At 36.3% G+C, this 12,784-nt stretch overlaps 1 pseudogene; it reads right to left on the bottom strand.

The window, feature by feature from the left end:
- The window catches only part of LOC114290882 (2-alkenal reductase (NADP(+)-dependent)-like), a 52,629-nt pseudogene extending 40,116 nt beyond the window's left edge, over window positions 1–12,513 (bottom strand).
- Between the last annotated feature and the right edge of the window lie 271 nt (window positions 12,514–12,784).

Here is a 12,784-nt window from a genome sequence, read left to right as displayed (position 1 = left end):
TGGCCAAGTGATGAAACTGTGAAGGCTGATCCGTCACCATTATCTCCATCTCGTGCAATGTTCACCTTTTCATCTTTCTTGTCTTTATTGGGACAATCTTTTGCCCAATGCCCCTTCTGGCGACAAACAGCACACTCGTCTTTTGCAAGACATCTTCTATCTGATGATCTCCCTCTAGATTTTGAGCGAGACTTTCCCCGCCCTGTACATCTTTTGTTATTCATCTTGCCTCTGACTGTCAAAGCCTCTGATGCTGAGTCCCTGTTTGCAGACTTATCTTTCCTTCTGAACTCATTATTTACCAAGACGTTTGAAACATCAACATACTCGATCTTTTCTTTACCATACAGTAAATTGGTGGTGAGATGTATGCGTCAGGCAAGGAATTTAACAATAACAGTGCTTTATCTTGATCATCTATTTGAACATCCAGGTTTTTCAAATCGGCAAGAATTTTGTTGAAATTGTTCAGGTGTTCGTTCATCAAAATACCTTTTTTATAGTCGAAACGAAACAACCTCTTCTTCATGTAGAGCTGGTTCTCAATGTTTTTTGTCATGAACTTGTCTTCCAGCGCCTTCCAAAGCTCCTTTGCAGTATCATATTTTTATGAAGGTGTATTTCTCCTCTTTTGCAAGGCAAAGTCAGATAGAACTGCAGGCCAGGAGATTCACTTTCTTCCATTCTATCTCGTCTAAGTCATTTGGTTTGTCTCCCGGGGTCCAATGCCTAGAGTTGCTTGTAGTCGCTAGATTACTTGTGGACTTAGTTGATCTCGTCTTTGTAGATTCTGCCATTGAGACTGCTCAATAATCTCTACCACAAATAATAATAGACGCTGGAAATGCTCGGAACAAGGCAAATTTTAAGCTTTCGAAAACTTCACTGAAAATTCGGGTCTGAATCTCAAAAAACGAAATCTACAGTTGTGTCTGGAATGGTTGATTTAGCTAGGAAAGCACTTTTCTCCACCTCTATAGGGACCTCAATGAAATTTCTCCATATCCAGGGGCCTAATTGTAATTTTCCAAAACTCTGGGAACCTTACTACAATTAATAGAAGTTTTAGGGGCTGAATTGTAATTTCAACAAGATTAGGGGCTAAAATACAATTTACCAAACTTTCAGGGGCCTCCCTGCAATTTTAAAAAGTTTAGTTGACTGGGATTGATGACGTGGCAGACGTGCTGATGTGGCGCTGATGTGGCAGTTGAGCGGGAGGTGATGTGTCTCGACACGTAGCAGTGCCGAGTGGGACGCTGATGTGACGATTGGGTCTTTGTTCCCTATTTCTTTTCTTTTTTCGTCTTCACTCCGTTCTTTTGCTCTCATTGAGTTTGAAAACATCAAAAAATTTGCTTCAAATTAAGTTCTTATTATTGTCTTGTTCGGTGTGGAATTTCACTTGCTCCAGAGAGTGCATGGTTGGGTTCGGAGTGCCCGGGAGTGGAATCAGGAATTTCTGGGCTACTGGGTGAAGGCTGCATGTGCAGGTCCCTAGGTTGCACGTGCGGGATAGAGGCTACACGTGTGGGAAACAGGGGAGGCTGGGCCGTGCATACTGAAATAAATGCACGTGCGTAAGGAGGTGCGGGGTGGTGCCGCACGTGCGGAATGAGGAAGCCACACGTGTGGGAATGGGCTCCGCATGTGCGGGAGAGCCCAGATCTAAGGCTCTATTTTTATTTTCTTTTGGGGCTGTTTGTATATCATTTTCATTACCTCTCTCTCTCTCTAAAAATATATCTCTCTCCCCTTTCTCTAAATTTCAACCTCAAAGCTAGATTAGAACCCTTGATCTTCTTCCATCCATTGAGATCCAACCTTGACTCTTCCATCAAAGATAGAGAACATCTCAAGAACTTCCTTGTGTGCGGTGGAGATGTTCTTTCTACATCATCAAGCTAGGGTTTCATCTCTCTCATCATCTCTATTTCTTCAACAAGATTGAGGTAGGGACATTCTTGAGTTATATATACATGTTTTGCAAGATATATGTTGATTTTATTGCTTCTCTTGAATGTATTTTGAGAGTTTGGTTCTTGGCTCAAGGATGATGAGATTTCTCAAAATAAGGGTTCAAACTTTAAATGTTCTAAGTTGATCCTTGTAGCCTTTTACCTGTGTTATAAGAAAGATGATTTTGATGAGCTTTCATATAAAAATGAAAGGTGTTTTGGTTTTGAGAAAGAACCCTAGAAATTGGGAGTTTTTGAAAACATGAGAAAAACTATGAAATTCTTCATTTCTTGTGTTTAAATGAGTCAATAAGTGTGGATTTCACAATGTGATATAAAGAAGTGATAATTTTCTTGATATAAGAGACTGGAGAACTCAATTTAAAACTATTGTTGAATGTATGGCAATATATATATAAGTGTAAGATGATAATTGTTGTGCATTATGAATTTGTGAGAGTTAATGTTTGAAGACATTACATGTAGTCTTGATGAGACAATATTGCTATGAATTGTGAAAAGGGAAATTGTGGTCAAGTGTAGATAACATATGGCTATCTTGGGGAAGAGCATTGAAAAGAGGTAATGGGAAATGTGATTGTGGACATTATTGTAGAGACTTTGAAATGGGAGAAATGTCATGAGATATTAAATATTGCATTGCACCTTTATTTGATTCATTATCATAAATGTGCATGAAGCAAATTGTACCATTATTGCATTCTCATCATGTTTACATGAGAAGGATTATTTTGTAATGAGAACTAACGGAAATGTGAAAGGGGTAAATACGTTGGTAAGTCCAGTTAGGGGGTGTAGATGATTTTGATAAGTTGGCCTGAGTGTCTATGGTGAAAGACCAGAAACCCGCGTGGATAGGTGTCGAGCATTTCGGTTAATACCGGTAAAAATGACAATTTAGTAGTACTTATAGAGTCTACTTGCAAACACCAGCCTAGGGATTACCAGTGTCGTATTTACCACCCCTATTGATTAAAAGAAATGGAAGTTTTGAAATTATTGAGGTTGTGAAATACTATTGTTAACATGGTGATTTTCAAGTTGAACATTGAAATGAATTTTCTTTCTTATAAAGGCATTGTATGGCATCGCATATGCATTTTAAATTGAGAGTTGCATAACTGTATATACTTTGTGAGAATTCTCTACTGGGCTTTATACTCACCGCTATGGGAATTGGTGCAGGTAAAGATGTGGTGATCCCACCGAACTAAGGGCGTGGATGCTTTGTGAAGAGTAAAAATTCTCTTATTGTTGTTGTAATTTTTGTAAGCAAAGGGCTACTGTGTATGGGTCCGAGAGACCATTTTGTGTAGCTGGACTATTGCCTTGGAAGATGTAAGCCCTAAGGGCATTTCATTGTTTGAGACTAGTTGCTTCACATGCTATAGATTCATGTGTTTTCTTTACTGTTGAATGTATATCCGCATGTGAACCTTTTGTACAAACTCATTATCAACTATGAAATGATGGAAGGATTGTCGTCATTGTTGTGTGAATGTTAATTAATGTGGGTAGTTCATGTTGAATTATTTTGGGGCGTTACAGTTGACGTGACAGGTGTGTCGATGCCGTGGCAGTTGAGCTAGCTGACGTGTGGCGTGACGTGGCAGCTTCCAAAAATAAATGGGAAATTTTTTTAGGAAGGGTTCTGAACCCTTGACCTCAATTCTTCAAATCAAAGGCTCTAACCACTCTGCCAAGTATGAACTTGAGCTATTTTAGTACACAAGTGAATACTTAAAGCCTTTAGAATAGGTTGACTTCTTCAACCTTTGCTACTTCGCCGGATTGAACTTTCCGGCATGTCTCCGGCAGAACTTCGGCAAGCACGTGAGGGCACGTGAAGTGTCCTTGTGGGTTGGTCTTTCTAGGTCTGAACTCCTCTTGTCGAGGCGATCGTTGTGGTATGCTGAAAGCATGATCTCGATAACTTCGAAATTTCCAGTTTACAGAAAAAACATTATGTTTTCGTACAAAAATGCTCTGATACCAACAAGCACACAAGCAAGAACACACAAAGATTTACGTGATTCGGCAAATCGCCTACGTCCACGGGCAGCGAATTTCACTATATTTGGGACAAAGAATTACACACTCTATAATTCTCTCTCTCTGCTCTGTATTCTCTCTTCAACTTACCACACAAAACTCCTGTCATTCTGTCACGCTCCACTTTTTATTACTCGAAATCATTACCAAATTCATTACTTTAATTCAAGTTCAGAAATCACATGCGGAAATAAACTCAAATGTTCGACTAGTAGAAATGGATAACCATTCTCTCATTCGTATGCAAATTAAATACAACATGAGCATACGAAATAAATTGCCCTTGGGCTTACATCATTAAAGAGTCAAGAAGAAGGGTATTGTCACGACCCGAACCCGCTCCTCTGGGTTAAGGCCATAATCGGCCAGTAATCACGAGATTACCTACAGCCTCAAACCAAATAAGGCAAAACTCATCAGAGTAAAAGGGGCCAAACGGAAGCAATTTTAAAACTTTGTCCATAGAGTTGTGCTTATATGCACATCATAACATTCCAGACATACATATGTTAATAACTCACAACAGAAAGTATAGTAACATAAGTACTGTACAGATAGGATCATTCAAATCTAAGTCAGCCAAGCAAAACTACATACAGACGTATTCAAAACTTTGCCAACCTGACAAAATGTAAATACATAACAAAAGGGCGAAGACGGGTCTCGCGCGTGAGACACAAGGGCTGACTCTCTCAAAACCTTAGTTGTTCCATACAGACTTCACTGAGGCTGGGTCTGGACTTCTCTTGGCTCACTTACAAACACATGAATGAGCGTGAGCGAAAGCCCAGTGAATAATATCAAATCAAATACAGAAGTTACATAACAATGTAGCACAACATGTTCCCAACGGCCTTGGGGCCAATTCATATTTCTATTTAACAGATATATATAACTATACGAAATTCAAATCAAGTGACTGTAGTTCCAAACATTCTGGCCTTTGGCCCATTCAGATTTCCATTCATGTCAAAACGGCCTTCGGCCCGTTCATTTATGTCAAAACGGCCTTCGGCCCGTTCATTTCTATCAAAATGGCCTTCGGCCCATTCGTTTACGTCAAAACGGCCTTTAGTCCACTCATTTATGTCAAAACGACCTTAGGTCCATTTATTTCTATCAGAATGACCTCCGGTCCATTCGTTTACGTCAAAACGGCCTTCGACCCATAGATTCGTGTCAAAACGGCCTTTGGCCCATTCATTCATGTCAAAACGACCTTCGGTCCATTCATTTATCTCAAAACGACCTTCAGTCCATTCATTTATGTCAAAACGGCCTTTGGCCCATTCACACTTTCGTGTCAAACAGGCCTTTGGCCCAATCATTCATATCGAAACGGCCTCTGGCCCATTGCAAACTTTCATGTCAGACATTGTCCACCATTCAAATTAATGAACTTACAGACTTACATAGAGGTAAGCAATAGGACAACAACATATTCAAACATCTTTTGTTAAGATATTACTCACAGTGATCGGCTTGTGGATTTGCCCTGGAGCTTGACCCTACACATTTCATGGACGCAAAAGGGGTCACTAACAGTTCAATCTGTTCTTTAATTCACATATTCCTCTTTAGGCTTTATTCTTATCTCGTTAACTCATTTACAATGCTCAATGCATGCCTAAGAGTGCTTACAAGTGAAAGAGAACGGAAAACAGAGCACAGAATGCAAATTTCAGAATTTCAGAAAGTAAGGTCCTCGCTCGAGCGTGGACCTCCCCGCTCGAGCGGACACTTAAGGCCTGCAAAAGTACTGGTTACCTCAAAATTACGCTCGAGCGTGAGTTAGGGCGCTCGAGCGGAAGGCTTGTCTATAAAAGCTCCCCGCTCGAGCGTTAAATATTCCGCTCGAGCGGATATCCAACTCTGTAAAAAGTGCTGGGAGCACGATTTTCCCGCTCGAGCAGCAATCACCCCGCTCGAGCGGACATCAAAAATCTGGGTTTTCCAGATTGAGTTCTTGAGCTCCCTTCAACATTCAAACCATCATTTCTTGTCTTTAATGGCTCTAATTTCACATATACTTGTACTAACATGGTATACACACCAAAACACATCTTCATGGAGCCCAATTTCATAAATCAAATACATGCATGGCTCAATTTAATTCAAGCTCAATTCTATCATACACATTCATGCATTCAAAGCTCCTATCTTTAATTATTCAAACATGCATGCTAATCTTGACTTCATTTCCATTCCAAATAATGCAAATGGTGTTCATTCTCATGGAGCTCAACAAAAACATGCTTGCATGTATGATTCAACATTTACCTTTCCATATTCAACTTAATACATGCTTGATTATGCAAAATCATGGTGATCCTACATATGCATGTGCACATTAGCTTCAATTCATCAATTGTAGCACAACTCTTGTTCTTGATCACCAATTAGTCTTTAATTCACAAAATTACAAGTTCAATCTCATGAATTTACTCACCTAGGAGTTTAATCTTCCAAACCCTAGTCAATTCTTGGACTTAATCTTCAAGCTTCCCAAGCCTTGAGCCAAAACCACACAACTCTCTCCCTTCTCTCTTTAAGGCCGACCCTCCTCTCTCTCTCTATCATTGAGTTCAAAATCAGCCAAAGTGTTAAAAAGAGGAGGAATTGAAGTGTAATGGCCCTTATGTATAAGCCCACTAATCAAGTTTAACAATAATAAATAATATGACACTAATTCATTGATTAAATCAATGTAATCTGGCCTGAATCATTTTTTCAATTAAATTTCACCGTAGGCTCTAAAAATTATGCCAATCACAATGGCGTAATCAATTTCGGGTTCTGTGGCCGATAAGGCCTCCAATTTAATCTCCGAAGCGGTAAAATCAAACAGATATTCCTACGGTGAATAGATAGAAATTCAAAACCACATATTTTCACATAATGGCATACAAAACCATAACAAACACATAATCGTATACAAATTAAGGACTAATTAACATAGTACGGAATAGGGGTATCCCAGGTATAACCCTTTTTCATAAATGGCATTCCGCCAACACAAAAGAGGCCCCGTGGCCAACAAATATGAAGATCCAAGATCTTGTAGAACATCCTGATTATTATCTGAAAAAGATTCAACAACGTGGGATGAACATATAGTCCAGTAGGGATCTCAACATAGTCCTCAACAATAACAACTTACAGATAGCTATGATCATGAATGCTCAATCTCATACTAGAGTAGTACGGTGGCAGTTTATACAAAATATACATATGTATGAACTTTTCTCAAAATCAGCCATTTCATTCAACATTGAAACCGATTCACCTTTCTTTTCTTTTCATTACCCCTTATTCCCAAACTTTCATTTCAATAACAATTCTAGAAAACAGTTTCACCAAGCCCATTACTTTCCCTTATTTTCCGTTCTTACAACCAATTTTCCTTTTTCAAAACATATTCAGAAATATTCAATTCCTTCCCACTTTCCAAAATAACATAAAATATTATTTATGTCGGTTCCTAACACATTCACATCTATGCATGCATGCCTTTAGAAAAAAGGGAAATAACAAATCATTAACATGTGTATAATCAACAAATAAGGTAACTTGGCCTTTCAAAACCATAACCATCGTAACTCATGACATACTTAGATACACTGAGACAATGATGATAAAAGCTCTACTCTACCTGCCATAAGCACGGTAAGTTAAGATACACCTTACGATCAAATGATTAGCCATATTCTCCAGACACAAGCTGGAAGGTAATGGTACTTAGTCCAAGTTCTCCAGGCGCTATCTGGAAGGCACTGGTACCCCTCATTCTAAGCGCGGTATATAACACCAACCATCTCAATATAACAAAGCACAACTAATAAGTGTAATACATACACAACGATTCAACACAACAATGTCATCCTCCACCGATGACCAAGGACAAAACTTCTAGATGCATGTATTTAGTACACCTATTAAAAGAGACTCAACTCTCAAGCAATCTTAAGCCCAACAACGACACTGGTACGATAGTTAAAGATAAAACCCCCAAATATGTGTATTCAACACTCATGATACACTAATTCAATACTCATATTCATTTTTCAAGACTCACATAGAGTTAACATTTCACTTCCCATTTTCAAGATCAACCCTCATAATTTCCCAAGTAGACATGTTCCACCACTTATTCCCAAAACACTTTTCTTATTTCACAAAACCAAATCCATTCTTTTCATTTCATAAAACCAATTTCATGGATAATAAAGCCATAACTCATCTTAGTTCAATACGTTCATTTCAAAATAACCCCGATGCCATAGTTAATCCCTTAGTCATCAATACTTTTACAGAACTCATATTAACAATAGTGATTTACAAATATTGTTCAATCATCCTCCCTCTTTAATTTACCAAATCAAATATAATTTAGGGCTTTCTCTTTTTTTAACAATATCATGCTAGATTACCTCCCAAATAGCCCAAATAACAATCAATGATAACAAATTCATTCTCAAACAACCAACCCTAGGTTTCCCCTTCATGATTTTCAAACAAATCCAACATGGATATGATTTTCATGCAATACAAAACTACCACATGTCTATCTATAGACGGAATATTGAAAAAGAACAAAGAAATCCCTACCTCAAATGGAGAACCCAAGGAGAAGAAGAGAGAAACTCGAAAGTGCTCCAAACCCAACCTTTCTCGGATCAAAATGAAGGCCACGCCAAACTCCACCTTTCTTACAAAGGAACTAGGATAGAAACACACTAGAGCTAGATGGATTTTATAGAGAAGTTGTAGTCTAGAGTGAGAAGCTCTCAAGTTATTCATTCAATGAACTCCATTAAATAGATTAGTGTATCTCATACATTCAGGATACATAGTGCATCTTCTATATTAATGAATTCATTAGATAGATTAATGTATCTTACATATTCATAATAGATACATAATGCATCTCTAAAATTCATTCATAATGAATCCATCACATTCAATGTATTAGCATTAGTCTTCTATACATTGTATATATAGGTGCATTCATCAATAATTAGTCACTTTCTAATTGATGTACATGTATCTTACTTAATGAGATGAATCTTGTATAATCATGCATAAGCTTTGAAAAGTTAGAGAAAGAGATTGGCCCAAAAAAGTGATCCAAAAGCTATTTTTTGGACTAATATACAAACAGGTCCGCTCGAGCGTCAAAAGCCCCGCTCGAGCGTGAAGCCCAAAATCTGGACATCAACCCTTGGTTTCCAAACACAAGCAACCTATTTCAAACCTGCCCAACATGACCTAAGACTCATATACAAAGAGTAAAGGACGGAAACGGGAATAAGACAACAACACATCCACGGAACCGAGTCCGGAATACAATTAAACAATGAAGGGAAAATCGAGATCGCTATACATTCATTACCCATCTATAGATCAATGGGAGAGACAAGCTGCCGACTTCATTTATGGAAACCACCATCATTTATGGCAGCCATTAATCAGCATTTATGGCAGCCATTAATCAGCATCCATCGTTGAAAATCTGAGCCAATCTTTAACACTTTACTTATAAATATATATACACAATCTTGGCCTTTGAGTTGACTAAGGAACCCTTTTTTAACTTTTGCCAATTGGTGGTTTCAAGTGGCTGGTTTGGATATAAAGAGAGTGTCAAATCAATACAAAGTCAGATTTTTGGGATGGAAAAATGTCCATAACTTCTAGGAACCACAACTTAAAAAGGAGAAGACTTAGTAAAAGATTTAGGAAGTGTCGGTGCATGAAGGATTGAATTGCAGTCGTACTACAGCAATGTTCAAGGTTCTGTAGCAGTACTTTAGCACTTTGATGAAGAAACCAGTACACATCACCTGAAGTATTTTTGATAGTCTTTCAAATCATAGTTATTGTGTCACTGTTGATTAATTTAGTGTTCGAACAATGAAGCTATTTTTTGCAGATTTCAAAATGATCTTTAGCTACATGAATATCTAAATAAAGAGGGCTTCCAGTATCTCTACAATGTCATTTATTCACAAGGTGGAAACTGGAAACTAATTTAACGGATCATTCAAAAGAAAGGACGGGCTCCACAAAATCAGCAACATAAAATATTTGCTACGGTCAATTCAATATGAACATTCTTATTTATAGTTATGCCCAATATTTCAATTGTACCAAAACACTTGTGGAAATAAATGAAAGAGATTGATGGAAATAAATTGTGAACTCATCAAATCTTTAATCAAATTTGAGTTTGATGAAAATTTAAAAAGATGAAGCATTGCATGACGTTTTTCATCAAATTTGATGAAAAGTGAAATTTGGGATGAGAAGGTAATTTTTTAAAAGATTTTGATGAAAATTTTATGAAAGGATTGGAGTAGTTCACATCAATCAAGCTTTTACTCAAATATGGAATCAAATTAGATGAAAATTTTGGTGAATGATTGGAGATAGGTGTGAATCAAATCTTTCACCAAATTTCCAACTACCCTTCTTTCATTTAAGTTTGATAAAATTGTTAAGATTGGAGATAGGCTATTTTTTTCTCCTTAATTGGTTAAAGGAGTTTTTTTGGGATAAGTTATCTATTTAAAAATAAAAAATAAAAAAAATCATGGAAACTTGATTGTTACCGTTCAAGTGAGCTCTATTAAATCAAGTTTTTGATCTAAATTTTTGAACAAATTTGATAAAATAAAAAAAGTGAAGGGTTGGAGATGCTCTAAAACCATCTAATAGCTATTCAACATAGTTAAAACTCTAAAAAATAAATGAATAAAAATTAGGAAACATACAAAATATTTGTGATGATACCCTAAATTCTAAACATCACGAGACTAGTACGAGGAATTGGAGAGCAATTTCAGAATTTTGTTACGACAGTTTCGTAATTCCCCCAAATTTTCAACAGATTCTATAGGTTGTGACATGTCAATTTATATTCTTCTATTATAATAATTAGGGAGAGTTACGTGTAGGTCTTAATAAGTATATATATTGTCCAATAAATTTTATGATAATTAATGGTATTTTTCATCAAACACTATTAAAAAGTCACTAATTGTTAATTTTCAGTGACAGTTTTACAATTTTTGTCACAAAAAATGTTATTAATTACAAGTTTTAGCGATAGTTTTAAAAAGTCGTTATAAAAAGAAGTCACTAATTTCAACTTTCAGCAACAATTTGAAAATTAGTCAAAAAAAAAAAAGTAACTAATTATAAATTTTAGCGACAATTTTTAAAATGTAACAAAAAAAATCAATAATTGTCAATTTTTAATAACATGCAAAAACTCATCATTAAAAATTATTTTTAATTACAATTTTATTAGAACTTATTTTTAATCATAATTATCTAGATCTTCCCATCAAATAGAAAACAAGAAAAAAGATCATTATCAACAGTTGGTATCATGATAAAAAGATTAAAAATATAAAATTCTACATATCCACTTCTTCAATTCCATTAAAACAATTATTCAGAACTTGAAACGAGGCAAAAAGACAATAACGAACAGTCCTCTCCTACGGAGTATTACCAAAAACACCCCAAATTTCATCAAACAATCTAGATCTTCCAATCAAATGCTTCTCGGTATAATACACACACACATATATATATATATATATATATATTAGTGGGTGGCACATGTAATGCGTGTGCCATTCAAATAAGTAAGTATAAAAATAAATAATAAAGACATTATTATCATAATATGTATGTTGTCTAAATGGTGCAATTTAGATAAGTTAAAAACAAATAATAAAGAAATTAATATCATAATATGTATGTTGTTTAAATAGTAAAAGTGTTCTTAATGAAACCCAAGGCTTTGGGTTCAAATCTTTCTTACGCCTTCAAATAATATTTTTATATTTTAGGATAGGAAAATTCGCCACGTGCAAAAGGAGAAGCCACCACACTATTAGACACCAAATCATGTGCTCACATGAATAATATATTTTTATTTTAGGTTAGGAAAATTTGCCACGTGCAGAAGGAGAAACCACAATACTATTAGACACCAAGTCATGCGCTCACATATATAATAGTATAGATATATATAGTTTCAAAATTGACTTACAGAACTAGGAATGAAGGACTCAACGTAGCTACCTTCCAACTTTCTCATGCGACAACGTATGTACGGTTCGCAAGACAAGTAGAGATTCTTGTCCAGAATGGCATTCTTCGAATCCTCTGGAAGTTGGAAACGAATGGTACCAGTCTTCACCACCACGTCCGACTCTTGGGGAAACCACTCACATACTCCTTCAGAATAATCTGTTTGTTGCTCACTTCCTCTTCCACCACCTCCACACGAACAAATCAAGTTCTCTTTCTCTCTCAATGTAAAACTCTAGAGATTTGACGATATATATATAGATATAGTAGCATGTATGTATATCCCTGTGTAGAGATTTGACCATTTGAATAGATTGGTCAATGATAGTGACATAAATTGTCATGACTAACTTCAGATGAATAAGCATACTTTCATGGTTTTGTGTGGGTTGGTGTGAAGTGTTAAATTGTTTGATTCAAAGTATGTTGTCTTAGAAGAGCAAATAGCAATGTTTTTGGATGTCCTTTCACATCATACTAAGAACCACAAAATTAAATTTAATTTCATGTGGAGTGGTCAAATAGTTAATAAACACTTCAATAAATTTGTTGCGCCTCCATGGTCTCCTACTTAAGACACCTGAACCAATAACTGCTAATTGTACAGATGATAGGTGGAGTTGTTTCCAAGTGCAATATATCTACAA

Source organism: Camellia sinensis, chromosome 6 (genome assembly GCF_055761805.1).
Source record: "Camellia sinensis isolate YWXY chromosome 6, ASM5576180v1, whole genome shotgun sequence".
NCBI lineage: Eukaryota > Viridiplantae > Streptophyta > Magnoliopsida > Ericales > Theaceae > Camellia > Camellia sinensis.
Note: the sequence above shows the minus strand (reverse complement) of the source record. Positions and strands in the feature narration are given on the sequence as shown.